Raw genomic sequence first — 12,247 nt, 5'->3', positions numbered from 1 at the left:
CATGCTTTGAGGTCTGTTTTCCCGGTCGGGGAGGTAATTCCAGAATCGTCTCCGCTCGAAGATAGATTATTGGATGGATACGTGCCCGACAGCACCATTCCCTCTAGTCTATAAAAAACTAATCAATGATAGATCAGACCTCCTATTGCATCTTCGAGAATTGTGGACAAGTGACGGTCTTGAACTGGATGACGAGGACTGGCAATCTGCGATCTCCTCGCCAAGGGAGGTCGCGATCCCAGCTCGACTCCGGTTGGTTCAACTTAAGATTCTGCATAGGATTTATATCACAGGCCCTCGCTTGGTCCACATGGGTTTCTCTGAGGATGGTCTGTGTAAGCGAGGATGTGGGCAGGTGGGGACATTCCTTCATATTATCTGGGAATGTCGTGAGATCGCGACCTTCTGGAGCGGGGTACATGAAGTGATGAACGAGGTGACGGGGATTGCACTCTTGCCGGAGGCTAGACGCTGTATACTAAATGTTTGGGAGCCGACGGATCACAATGCAACACAAACACAGTGGGTGACCATGGGGGCCATGATTGCTAAGAGGGATATTGCTCAATTGTGGGGATCCCCGAGGCCGCCTACGGTCGCGGCATGGAAAGACAACATGGATTGGTGCATGTTCAGGGTAAAGACTGTGTACTTGGCCCGGGGTCGACCCCGGAAATGGTGTAGAATATGGGGACCCTGGAATGGCTACCGTGGAGATATATGTACGCCACCTGTTGTAGATGCCCCAGATGTTCCTATTTCCCCCTAACCCCATATTCCACTTACTGTGCTGTATATGCTTTAGCTTTGCCTTGCCCTCCCCCCCTCTTCTACATTGATTGCTGAGTTCTTTGTATTGCTTTTCCTTCCCCGTTTTGGAATTGGGACTGAATGTAATATATTTTTCTGCCTTGACGTTTATATAAAATTTTTCAATAAAAGTAAATACTTTTTTTTTAAAAAAGGTGGTACTCAAAGTGGGCCCGCGGGCCACTTGTGGCCTGCCAGTCCATTCTATGCCGCCCAGTGGAAATCAGCAGGCAAGGGATCTGCACCATTTCTGCCTGTTGTAATTCATCGGGGACGCATATGCCGGGAAAAGCATGACAGGGGTATACAATGACAACCAGTGTCTTGTATCCTGAACTGTAGCCCCCCACCACCACCACCCCCCTCACCTGCCTCTCTGGCATCACTTGCTCACCCTGCCATTGAGTGCATTGGCTGTGCTGCCTGTACTGCCTGTACGTGCTGCTCACAGGCAGTGTGGCTCTTTAATCTCTCAATTGGTGCCCCTAAATCAGAGTTGTCTCTATAGTTAGGGTTTCACCTAAGCCCGGACTTTCCTTCCTCATCGTCTCAGAGCAGGCACGTGGTGTAAACAGAATAAATGAATTAAGGATCCAGCGATGTCCTCACGTGGATCCCTGGGCTGTGCCTAGCCTTTTGTTTTATGGCATGGTTTCACTTTAGGTACATGGGATACTAAAGGCTCTCTGTTCACAACAGTGGTGCTATGGAAAGTTTACAGGTGGAATTGGGGGAAATGCAGTTTATACACAAAGTTATATGCCTCGGAAGCAGCCCAGCAGGATAATTTATGTATAAATCCCAGCTTCCCCATTTTATTAAATTGTGCGATCCTGAGTAAAACATTTGTGCCTGTGTTGCAGGCAATATTTCTAACATTTATTACAGGCAAGTCAGCTTGCTGTATGCATTCCTTAGAAAGTATATTTATTTATAGTCATCCAACACTATCCGTCTTGGCACTGATGTAGCATCAGGTTTTTTTATGCTGCAGAATTGAAGAGCAAATAGTTATTTGTTTTGGCACACATTAGGTAGAGTCAGAGCTGAGGGGACAGTAGTACAGTGTGTACATAGAGATGAATGGGCAGAGGCAGAATGAAACGGTAGAAGTAAGGGGAAGGGACAGTGAAAGGAAAAACAGAACGACTTGCAGACTCCAAATGAGTAAAGCATAAAAGCGGAATGAGAAGCACAGTAAGGAGGTATGGAAAGGTTAAGGGTTAACAGAAGAGAGCAAGGGAATAGGAACAATATGAAATAAGAGCGCAGAGTAAGGGTATTGCAGGTTATGAGGAGTGTGAGGGGGCAGGAGCAAAGTAAGGACAGAAAGAGTTGGCTGGCTTATAAGTAAGGACTAAATTGAGCGATCTATATGGAAGCTGAGTGCTAAGTCAGGGACATGGGCAAGGATATAATGAGGGGTACGACACAATGATGAAAGCAGCAGAGTGAAGGGAAGCAGTGAAGTGAAGGTGTAAAGCAGAACTGCATGAAGGACAAAGGGACTGGCTTATCAGTAGAGTAAATCTTCAGTAGAGCAAAGGTGTAAAGACACAATGAGTGGGTAGGCGCTGAGTGACGCAGTAGGGCTCAACAAAAGGGTAGGCGTAGAGTGGTGAGTTAGCGTTCAATGAGAGGTTAGGCGTAGGATGAGGTGTTAGATCACAATGAAAGGGTAGGCAGTTTGATATGGTATGAGACGAGTGAGAAAAATAATGCTTAATAAAGTAGACAAGTGTGGCACCAAAAAGGTGTGACCAGATGTGGCTAGAGTGTGATGGAGAGAGAGCAGGAGCAGCACTAAAAGTCAAGGTGTAGAGAGTGTGAATGAAGTTTAAGACATTGGGGCCAGAGTAGGTGCAAAAAGACAGGCTATGAGCATAGTGAAATAGAATGGCCAGTAAATGGGTATAAGCAGAGTGAAGAGGGGTGGAATAATGAGGTCGGAGGGTCAGACAGAGGAAGCTTATGAGCAGAGCAAAGAGGTACTGGGCGCGGATTGAGATGATAGTAATAGAAAGCGGGAGTAGGGACAGTGTGAGAGGCATTTATGAGATAAGGAAATAAGCAAGGGTAGGGGGAGAGGTATAATGAGTGGTGTACATTGAGGGCAAAGCAATGGGAGAAGAGTAAAGTTGTGACAGAGTGCCAGGCTGCAGGACAGGTCAGGAAAAAAGTGAATTATTAAGGCCAAAGTGGCGGGTAGAGGTAGGATGCGGGAGAAAAGTAGAGGAATATGGCTAGCATGAAAGTCATAAGGTAGGGTCAGAGTTAGAGCGCAAGGTCAGAATGAAAGCCTAGGATCACAGCAGACCCTATGAGCAGAGTCATTGTGTGTAGGGCTCAGGGAAGATTAGTAGTAGACGTGCTGCCTGATACATGCATTATTCTGAAATGACATGCACCTACCATAGATGATGGTCATTTTAGAGATGTCACTACAATACCTCTGCTGCATTGTTGGGCAAGCTCATTGACTAGGATAAGGCAGTGTAAGAAGGCAGTAGGTATCTTGCCCATCACAACGTTCATTGTGTTATTGTAAATGTGCATTACAGCCTGAGTACACAAATGCATGTATTGTGTGGGCCCATGCATGCACATTACAGCATGGGACCATTTATGCATGTACTGTCTAGGCCCATTAAGAATATGGCAGCCTGCTGTCATTGATGCTCGTATTGCCTGGGGTTACATGCATGTGTTAAGTTTCATGAGCTTAAGTGTGCACAGCGATGGACAGAGGACATGAAACCTGCCTCTGTCAATGCACTTTGCATGTACGCTTCTGAGTTTTGCTGGATGATCTTGGGGCTTGGTACTGTAAAGTCTCAACAGGGCCATTAAGAGTTGTTCGGAGCGACATTAAGAGGCATAGGGATATGAGTTGTGTCTTTTGAAAGACAAACGAAGGGTGTGTCCAAGTGTCTGCGCCGCTGAGAGCCTAAGAGCAGGGAACTGGGTGCTTGTCAAAACAAGGCAAAGATGGAAAACTATGGTCCGAAATACACAGATCCCAGTAAGAATAAAAATATTGACAGTATTTATTTGGGGTACTTACATACATATACGTGTGTGTATATATATATATCACATTTCAAAATACAGCGTTGTCTAGTAATGTTTCAAAAAGGGGGATATTTTTTTCCCCAGTTGCCCCGCCCCCACGGACCCCTCCCCTCCCACCGCCCCATCGCGCAAGCCCATCTGTGCAGCCCTCGGCCACCATCCGGACTCTAATTTTGGCCCTGAGAAAAAGTTTGTGAGTACTCGTGCATTGGAACATATGGCCTAACATATTTAACAGATCTTTAAAGCCCATAGTTCCCATTGCATAAAATAGATAATACAGGTTCTTTACAGGAATCATGAAAGTACAGTGATAGGTATATGTTACAGCCATTAAACACCTATCCTCCCCCAAGTAGAAAATCATTATACCCATTATGATCAAGAGGACTAAGTAAAACACCATGCCTGGTACATGTAAGAACCATTTACGACCCATAATCCTCCCATGTAAAAATTATTTATTCCCATTTTCCAAGCAGGAATCAGTAGAATACAGTGGGCATGTATTCAATGGCCCCTTAACACCCATATGAACAAAATAGCTATTTCAACCCCTGACAAGAATCGGGAAAATACATCACGAGGTTGTCAGCAATTTAATACCCATCATCCACCATGTACAAAATAGCTATGCTTGTTTTCCTATCAAAAACCAGTAATGTAGGCTCCAGATGTATTGAACGGCCATTTAATACCATAAATAGCCAATGTGCCTTGCAGAAACAGACATCCTACACCCCATGCCTATGATAGCCATTTTCGTTCTCATAATTCTCTTGACGAAAATCACTATGCCCTTTTTGCAACAAAAATATATCACTTAAGTTGCCAGATGTATTTTACAACGAATTAACGCCCATAATTGCTCATTAAAAAATTATATTTGGATTGTTTGTCCTGTAAATTCTAGCATTATGTAAATGTAACTGGTGTGTTGCTGATAGAACATATCAAATAGTCTTTCTATTTTCTGATCTGAAAAGATAAGTCCTTGCTAACAATACTGCCACAATTCCAATAATTTACGTACGTGCATTATGAGTCCACTGGTACTGAAAACAGCTGCGATGCAGCCAGCTATTTGTGATCAGGCAATGTCATAGTTAAACCAGCACAAAATTGTATAAAATGGCACAAACATCATATTATATAAGGTAAAACATCAGGTCATTCATAGGTGAAAATATCCCCAAGTGCACAGTATTTGCCTGTTTTCCAGTAAAGTAAAAGTTAAAGGATAATGGATTTTGAAAAAATTGACTACTGCATTATGTCTGGTAAGTTTACAGATGACATGTTTTCTAATTGTTTCCCTTCATATGTGAGCAAAACAGAACCATTACTTATGTGTGTGACTTTGTGACCAGCAATTCAATGGTTTAAAAATGAGCTTGTCAGACATTTGAGAAAACAAACTATAACAAGCATTTACAATGCAATGGTTTCGCCTTTGGAAAAGTTTGAGCTATTGGCATTGTAAATGACAACATTTTTATTTATGTGTTGGTTTTGAAAATAGATAAATAAATGGCATTTTCATTTACAATGCCAATAGCTTAATCTCTTGCAAATGCGAGACGTATTGCATTTGCACCCACACAGAGCAACACACAGAGCCACATGCACCCACACAGACAGAACCACACACACACACACACAGACAGAACCACACACACACACACACACACACAGACAGAACCACACACACACACACAGACAGAACCACACACACACAGACAGAACCACACACACACAGACAGAACCACACACACACACAGACAGAACCACACATACACAGACAGAACCACACACACACAGACAGAACCACACACACACACACAGAACAACACACACACACACACACAGACAGAACCACACACACACACACAGACAGAACCACACACACACACAGACAGAACCACACACACAGACAGAACCACACAGACAGAACACCACACACACACAGACAAAACACCACACACACACACACACACACACACACACACAAACAGAACCCCACACACAGACAGAACCCGCACGGACACAGACAGAACCCCCACGGACGCAGACAGAAAAGCAAACACAGAAAGGGCACACCACACAGACTCTCACTAGCAGGCAGGCACGGGCAACAGAAAAGTACAGGGAAAGGACAGACCGATACACGAACAACCAGCGCCGGAACACACCGTGCCAGAAGTGGAAGGTCCACTCTCGCCCTGACCAGCATCCCGGAAGCAGACGGCCCCTCCGATACTGTCTATGTGTCCCCCCGCCCCTTTGACCAGAGATCGACAGAAAGTAGCAAGTCCGTGGCCATTAACGGCTAACAACCAGCGCCGGAACACACCGTGCCGGAAATGGAAGGTCCACTCTCCCCCCTGACCAACATCCCGGAAGCAGACGGCCCCTCCGATACTGTCTATGTGTCCCCCCGCCCCTGCGACCAGAGATCGACAGAAAGTAGCAAGTCCGTGGCCATTAACGGCTACAAAGGTTTTACATTCATCTATTTAAAAATCTTTACACTTTATTTATTAAAAGGCCTTGATCAAGCTACATGTGCAATCGAAAACTATATATTCACAATAAAAGAGTTAAAATCTTAGTACACAGCTATATTTGGTAACAAGGGAATTCTAGCCGGTTCATATTTTTAAAGATGCACATAATTTGCCCAATAAGAGATCAATTTTGAGTAAGGGCTCACGTCCCACACTTCTCTCTTGCGCCATATGCTATTAAAGTCAGACAATCTCCTTCTTGATAAATCCTAAACAGGTAATGCTCCATGCCCCAGCAGAACCAATACCCTGCATGTGCAAGGAATAGGCAAGAAACTAGTGGAGACCACAACGCAAGTTAATAAGAGTGATCAAGTCGGACTGTGGCCAGCTGGTAGCCCTCCCATCACTTCCTTTATCGCCTTAACAATGTAAAACATTATTGTCTCAATTTCACCTTGCTTTGCCTTAACATAGTGTGTCATTTTCCGCACCATCTTCCTACGGCTCACTCCACATGTGTTTTTGCTTTTGATACAAAAGTATATTTTTAGTACTGTATCAGAAACGTGGTATACAGACATTGTCTGCCCTTATAATCCGGCAAATACTCATAAAACCAAATAACTGGGATAAAATTATACAGAGACTTCGACCCAAGCTTTCATTTCGAAAGCCCTAATTTCATTAATCACCGAGATTAGCAGTGACATGCTAATGACACAGCAGCCTGATCTGGTGAGGGAATGGCAGGTGAAAAATACATTTCTGCATTCATGGCAATTCAAAGCTACAAAGAGAGCATGAAACACATACAATAAATATATGCGGTTTCATACATATGTACTTTTCCAATTTTAACGGCTTAAAAACACTTCCCACTCTCCTTGACAAAAATAGGGTTAATACTGATGTGGGCTTCTGCACTTTATGTGCTATGGTAATTAAAACATAACGCAAAAGATTACATAACACACCATTACAAATGAATGGTCTAAATACATCTCACCGCCCCTATGTTTCCTTTACTTAATCAATGTGGTTGGGTACATTAGTCAACTGCACTCATCAGATAGAGGATGGGACTTGAGAAAGCCACTCTCCTCTTTGCCTTATTGACTGCAGGCGATTTTTCATAAAAGTTCATCAGTGTATCTACAGTGTGCAGAAGTGTGTTAAGAGTTATGATGGGAAGGGCACGCAAAGAAGAGAGGCATGTCCTTTCCCATAAAGGCTAATAGAACAAATTAGTACAAAGCTGGATTACCATATCAATGTAATATACAGTATGTACATGTAGCTTATTAGAGGGAGGCGTCTGGTTGACATATCGGATCTGAAGCATAGGGAAGTACAAATATTTGCCCAAAATGATTTACTCTAATCAGGAGAGAAAACAGATTATATATAACTCGGGTCTCCTTGCTGTTCTACAGTTAACACTGTAGCCACTAGACAGCAACTCCCACAGAAATAATCGCCAAGGGAAACAGCATAACTGAAAAATTGGAGTTCCCGTGGCATGAAGCAATCTGATCACTCAAAAACACATGGGGTAACATTTTGTGTTCTTTAAATTTCCATCAAGGAAAAGGCATGAGGAAACGGTGGTTCTGAGATTCCTTATTTAAGCACTGTTCTTAACTTTTCTTTTAAAGTGAAAGATGGATGCAGACATTCACATATTAAAGGCAGCAACTAATTAAAGCCAACCATTCATTCTCCTAAGTGTACAATTACAAATTTGACTAACGCAATATCAACGTCATAAAAATTCTAGCCTCCTCATGTTGTTTTAGGGCTGCAATCTAGCATAACGTTGCCAAAACACTTTATTTCCAGGGATGGTCTTTCATTTGCCTAGCTAACATAACCTAGACTAGAAGGTAAAATCTTTCATTTCTTCCATTGAAGCAATTGTCTAACGCAACAAAAAGCAATGGTCGTAACGTGATGTGACAAATCAGGTTAACTCTAGAGACTGAAATGAAGTTTGAGGAATTTTTGGTTGCAGAAAATATTCAAAATAATCAGGGCACATATTGTCATTGTGTCTGTAGTTTCTTCAAAGAAGAATCAGACAACAACAAAAATCTGTGAAAGTGCCCTCAGAGAATAAATATTAATGTAAATTCGAAGCTCAACGTAAAAAAATCACGTTAGTTATACAAATGTCTAATCAGTACAAGAGCATTACTTTTGGATTTAGTCATACAGTGACCATGCTCAATTGAAGTAGTTGCAGTAGTAACCAAAGAGACTAATCGCTTGGCACAGGTGAAACATAAAATAAGGGTCATTCTTGGCACGATCACACATTCCTTATGTTCTCTACTAGACTGCTGACAGCGAAACCAAGAGTTCTGCATTACAATTTCGATTTCCAGTTTATCCAAACGGTTTAATCCTGGGCACATCACTTTATGTTAGTGTATATCCGTGACATTATTTGCAATACAAAAGGAGTTAGTTACTAAATACGTTTATATGTAGCTTTTGGTTACCATCTACAGGTAACCAAATTCGGATCCAGGTCACGGGGTTCAACGTGAGATTGGAGAAAGTTTGTAATTTACCGAATGTGTACACTTTCTTAACAACCCTGTGCGATAGGTGAACTGTTTAAAAGATCTGTTGTCCAAAGATCATTTGACAGAAATTCCAATGTGGTAACGAGAACAAAATATATATATTAAAGTGTTTGGATGAGAGCAGTAAAAAAAAAAAAAGGATCATGAGCACCACTTCCGCATCACATGATGATTCTATATAAACAAATGAGCGTGAAGTGAAGGTAAGCGAAGCTGGTAATGGTAGAATTGGTTTTTGTGTGCTTTGTATTTGCTTGTTTGAGATGACACCTTACTATATTAACTCTGAGCAAATTATAAAACGATCTTCATGGGCAGCGGCAACTCTGCAGCGTGGTTCCTTGAAAAGCACGCCTTTACAACAGTTTGCACACAACGGCAGGCAGCACAAGAACGTCAGAGAGGCGCGTCAGTGAATACAAATGTCTATTTTTATCCTGTTGCCGGGTGACATCAGAGCCACAGGAACATGAGTCAATCAGGAAAGGAAGGAGGAATTGGATAGACAGGTAGAAAGACAGTCCCTCCCAAAAAGGAGCACGTTATTAGGGGCAAGAACAACATCACCCTGCATCTGCTTAATAACTTCGACCAAAGAACCGAAACCCACACAGCTCCCCCAAAACAGCAAAGTAAGCGCAGGAAGGGCAGGTGGTACCTTGGGGGTAGCTAAATCGCAGCAAAAATATAAATAACCCTCATGTCACAGATTTTTAGAATTGAGGGTCTCTTGACATTAGAAGGATGTTTCACTTTTAATTGAAATGTTTTGGTCTAATATTGTTTTGACAGTAAACAAGAAAATCCTCATAGAGTTCAGGATAGGCTTGCGAAACTACAAGTGGGGCAACTTGAGAGCTGAAAAATGCTATCAGTTGGGAGTTCTCTGACAGTGAGATCTGAAGGGGCTGGGGGCACCCTTTGTGTGGTGGAGGGCAGCTCGGGGTGTATAGTTCTAGTTACATACCTAGTTCTGTTCCCAGGGAGAAAGTCTCTCTAAAACACCACCCGCCTGCAGCTGGAGGGCCCCACACTTACCATCCACGGTCTTCTTGAAGAGAGAGGCCATGGTGCTGCTGCTGTGGCGGTAGTTTCTGCTGCTGTTCACTTCCTGGTCTGGGCCGCCGCTGCCACTCGCCGTACACCGCGACGTCCTATCCCTGCCCAGGAGCTGCAGTGACTGGCTCCATACACAGGACAAGCGCGAGGTGCGGGTCACGTGACTGGATGGCGTCAGCTGATCTCCTCCTCTACCCCGCCTTACGCCAGGACTAGTCTGTGTGCGCGCAGCCCTCGAGACAGTAACAATCAGCTGTGAGGCTGTTGAAGCGACGGTATTTCTATTGAGTGACGACTCTTTATCACTGACAGCGAAGTCTGTCTGTTTTCAGCTGCAAATCTTTAAGGAAGAATGCAACGTTTTGTAAGTTCAGTCCTCAAGAGGCCATCGCATTCCAAGGGTTCGGCAAGGGCACCTCCAGGTATACACAAAAGAGTGTGCAACCTCTATAACGCTTTGTGTGGGTGCTTGTGTAACAAGTCAGGTCCCGGGCCGGCAGCCAATCACAACGCGGCCCGGGAATGACGTCAGGGGGGGATGTCCCGGGCCGGCAGCCAATCACAGCGCGGCCCGGGGAATGACATCACGGGGGTGTCCCGGGCTGGCAGCCAATGACAGCGCAGCCCGGGACAAAGGGGCGGGACTTAAAAAAAGTCCCAGAAACGCCCCGAATCGCGTTTTCACCAGAAAGCGTGATTGACAGCCTCTGTCTCCCAATGGCTAGCCTCCATTTATGGAGCTAGCCAATGGGAGACAGAGGCTGAACCAAAGTCGATATGTAGGATCATGAGGTTTCGCCGTGGGCGGAGCAACTGCTATGCAGTTGTAACGCCCAGGGCGAAACCTAAAAACATAAGCAGCCATTGTTCAGAAGATTTAGCCGGACCACTGACCTCCGTCTTTGAAATGCAGCAAATGTGTCAAGATAAATACAGAATTTTAAGCCATCTTTATTTACTGCTTAGATTTTCACGACCCACCAAAATTCAGCTTGCGGCCCACAGTTTGCGAACACTGCGCTACAACATCAAAACGGTCCGACTCAAGGAGCGAAAAATCAATGACTGCACATGTTCTTGATTTTAGTCATTTCAGTGATTTTTGTCTGTTTAAGTTCTTGGACTTGGATCTTGCCAAGATTAGAAAACAGTAATGATGCCACAGTAGCTGGAAGATGCACTTTTAAACTTGTCACACGTTAAACTGTCAAGTTATGTAGAAACCGCAAGCCAAACAAAACTATAAAATGCCTGTTTTCAAAGAAAGCAGGACTACTGCCTAATTCACACAAAAAAGCCATGAGTTAGCAATTAAAATATTAAATCAGAGAGCAAATTCCATCTTTGAGCACGCTGTCACAAATACAAGCTCTTTGCCATGTCTCATCTGCAATCTAACAAAAGCACTATTTGAAGCTTCATCACCAAACCCTAATAGGAACAACAAATGGGACAATGTAATCATCTGCGAAAGGCAGACCACTCAAGCAGTGGCTAACCAAAAAAAACACATGAAAGCCAAAGACGGAAAGGTACTGACCTTAAGGCTGCTCTCGCCATTTCTCTTTATTTTAAATTCATTTGTGGAACTTATGACATGAGAACTTCTAGACAACTAAAGCAGTCTGTATTTATAAGCAAAAAACATCTGAGGCAAGCTGGAATTTGGTTAACAAAATGTCTTTAAGTGGGTACTTTCAGTTTTTCACACCAGAAGCAGCTAACATATTCTGTGTTTACACTATGTCGAGGAGATTGGTGCTAGCACTATGGCGACTAAATTGGCTACTGTGAATTTTCCAAAAGATTTGTTTTAAAACACATGAATAAATTTGACGTTTGAAGAATTCATCCCGGTCCTGATGAACCATGTAGCTTTCGATTTTCATGAGGTATTAAGAAACACAGCAAGTATAGACCCTGATTGAACAACTGATTTTAAAACACCAATGTACACTGACAGGTAGTCTCACTCTATCTCAAGGTAGGGACTAGTTTTTATTGAGGTGGACCCCAAGGTGCACAGGAGCTGATGGAGACTAGGACAGGCTGTTTAAAAATGAATATACAAGAGTAATACATTACGTAAAAAAAATTCCAGGAGCACTAACTAGCAAAGGAATCCTTCAAGGATAAGGGCTGGGCGCAAAAGCACTACTAAGATATTTTGGCGTTTTATTTGATTCCTAAGTCAGAAAGTCAAAAAAT

General features: G+C 43.3%; 1 protein-coding gene across 1 annotated transcript in view; it reads left to right on the top strand.

The window, feature by feature from the left end:
• Positions 1–12,247, top strand: part of CIAO1 (cytosolic iron-sulfur assembly component 1) — a 251,841-nt gene that overhangs the window by 10,114 nt on the left and 229,480 nt on the right. The gene's annotated exons all lie outside the window — the stretch shown is intronic.

This window comes from Lissotriton helveticus, chromosome 11, assembly GCF_964261635.1.
Source record: "Lissotriton helveticus chromosome 11, aLisHel1.1, whole genome shotgun sequence".
Taxonomy (NCBI): Eukaryota; Metazoa; Chordata; class Amphibia; order Caudata; family Salamandridae; genus Lissotriton; species Lissotriton helveticus.
Note: the sequence above shows the minus strand (reverse complement) of the source record. Positions and strands in the feature narration are given on the sequence as shown.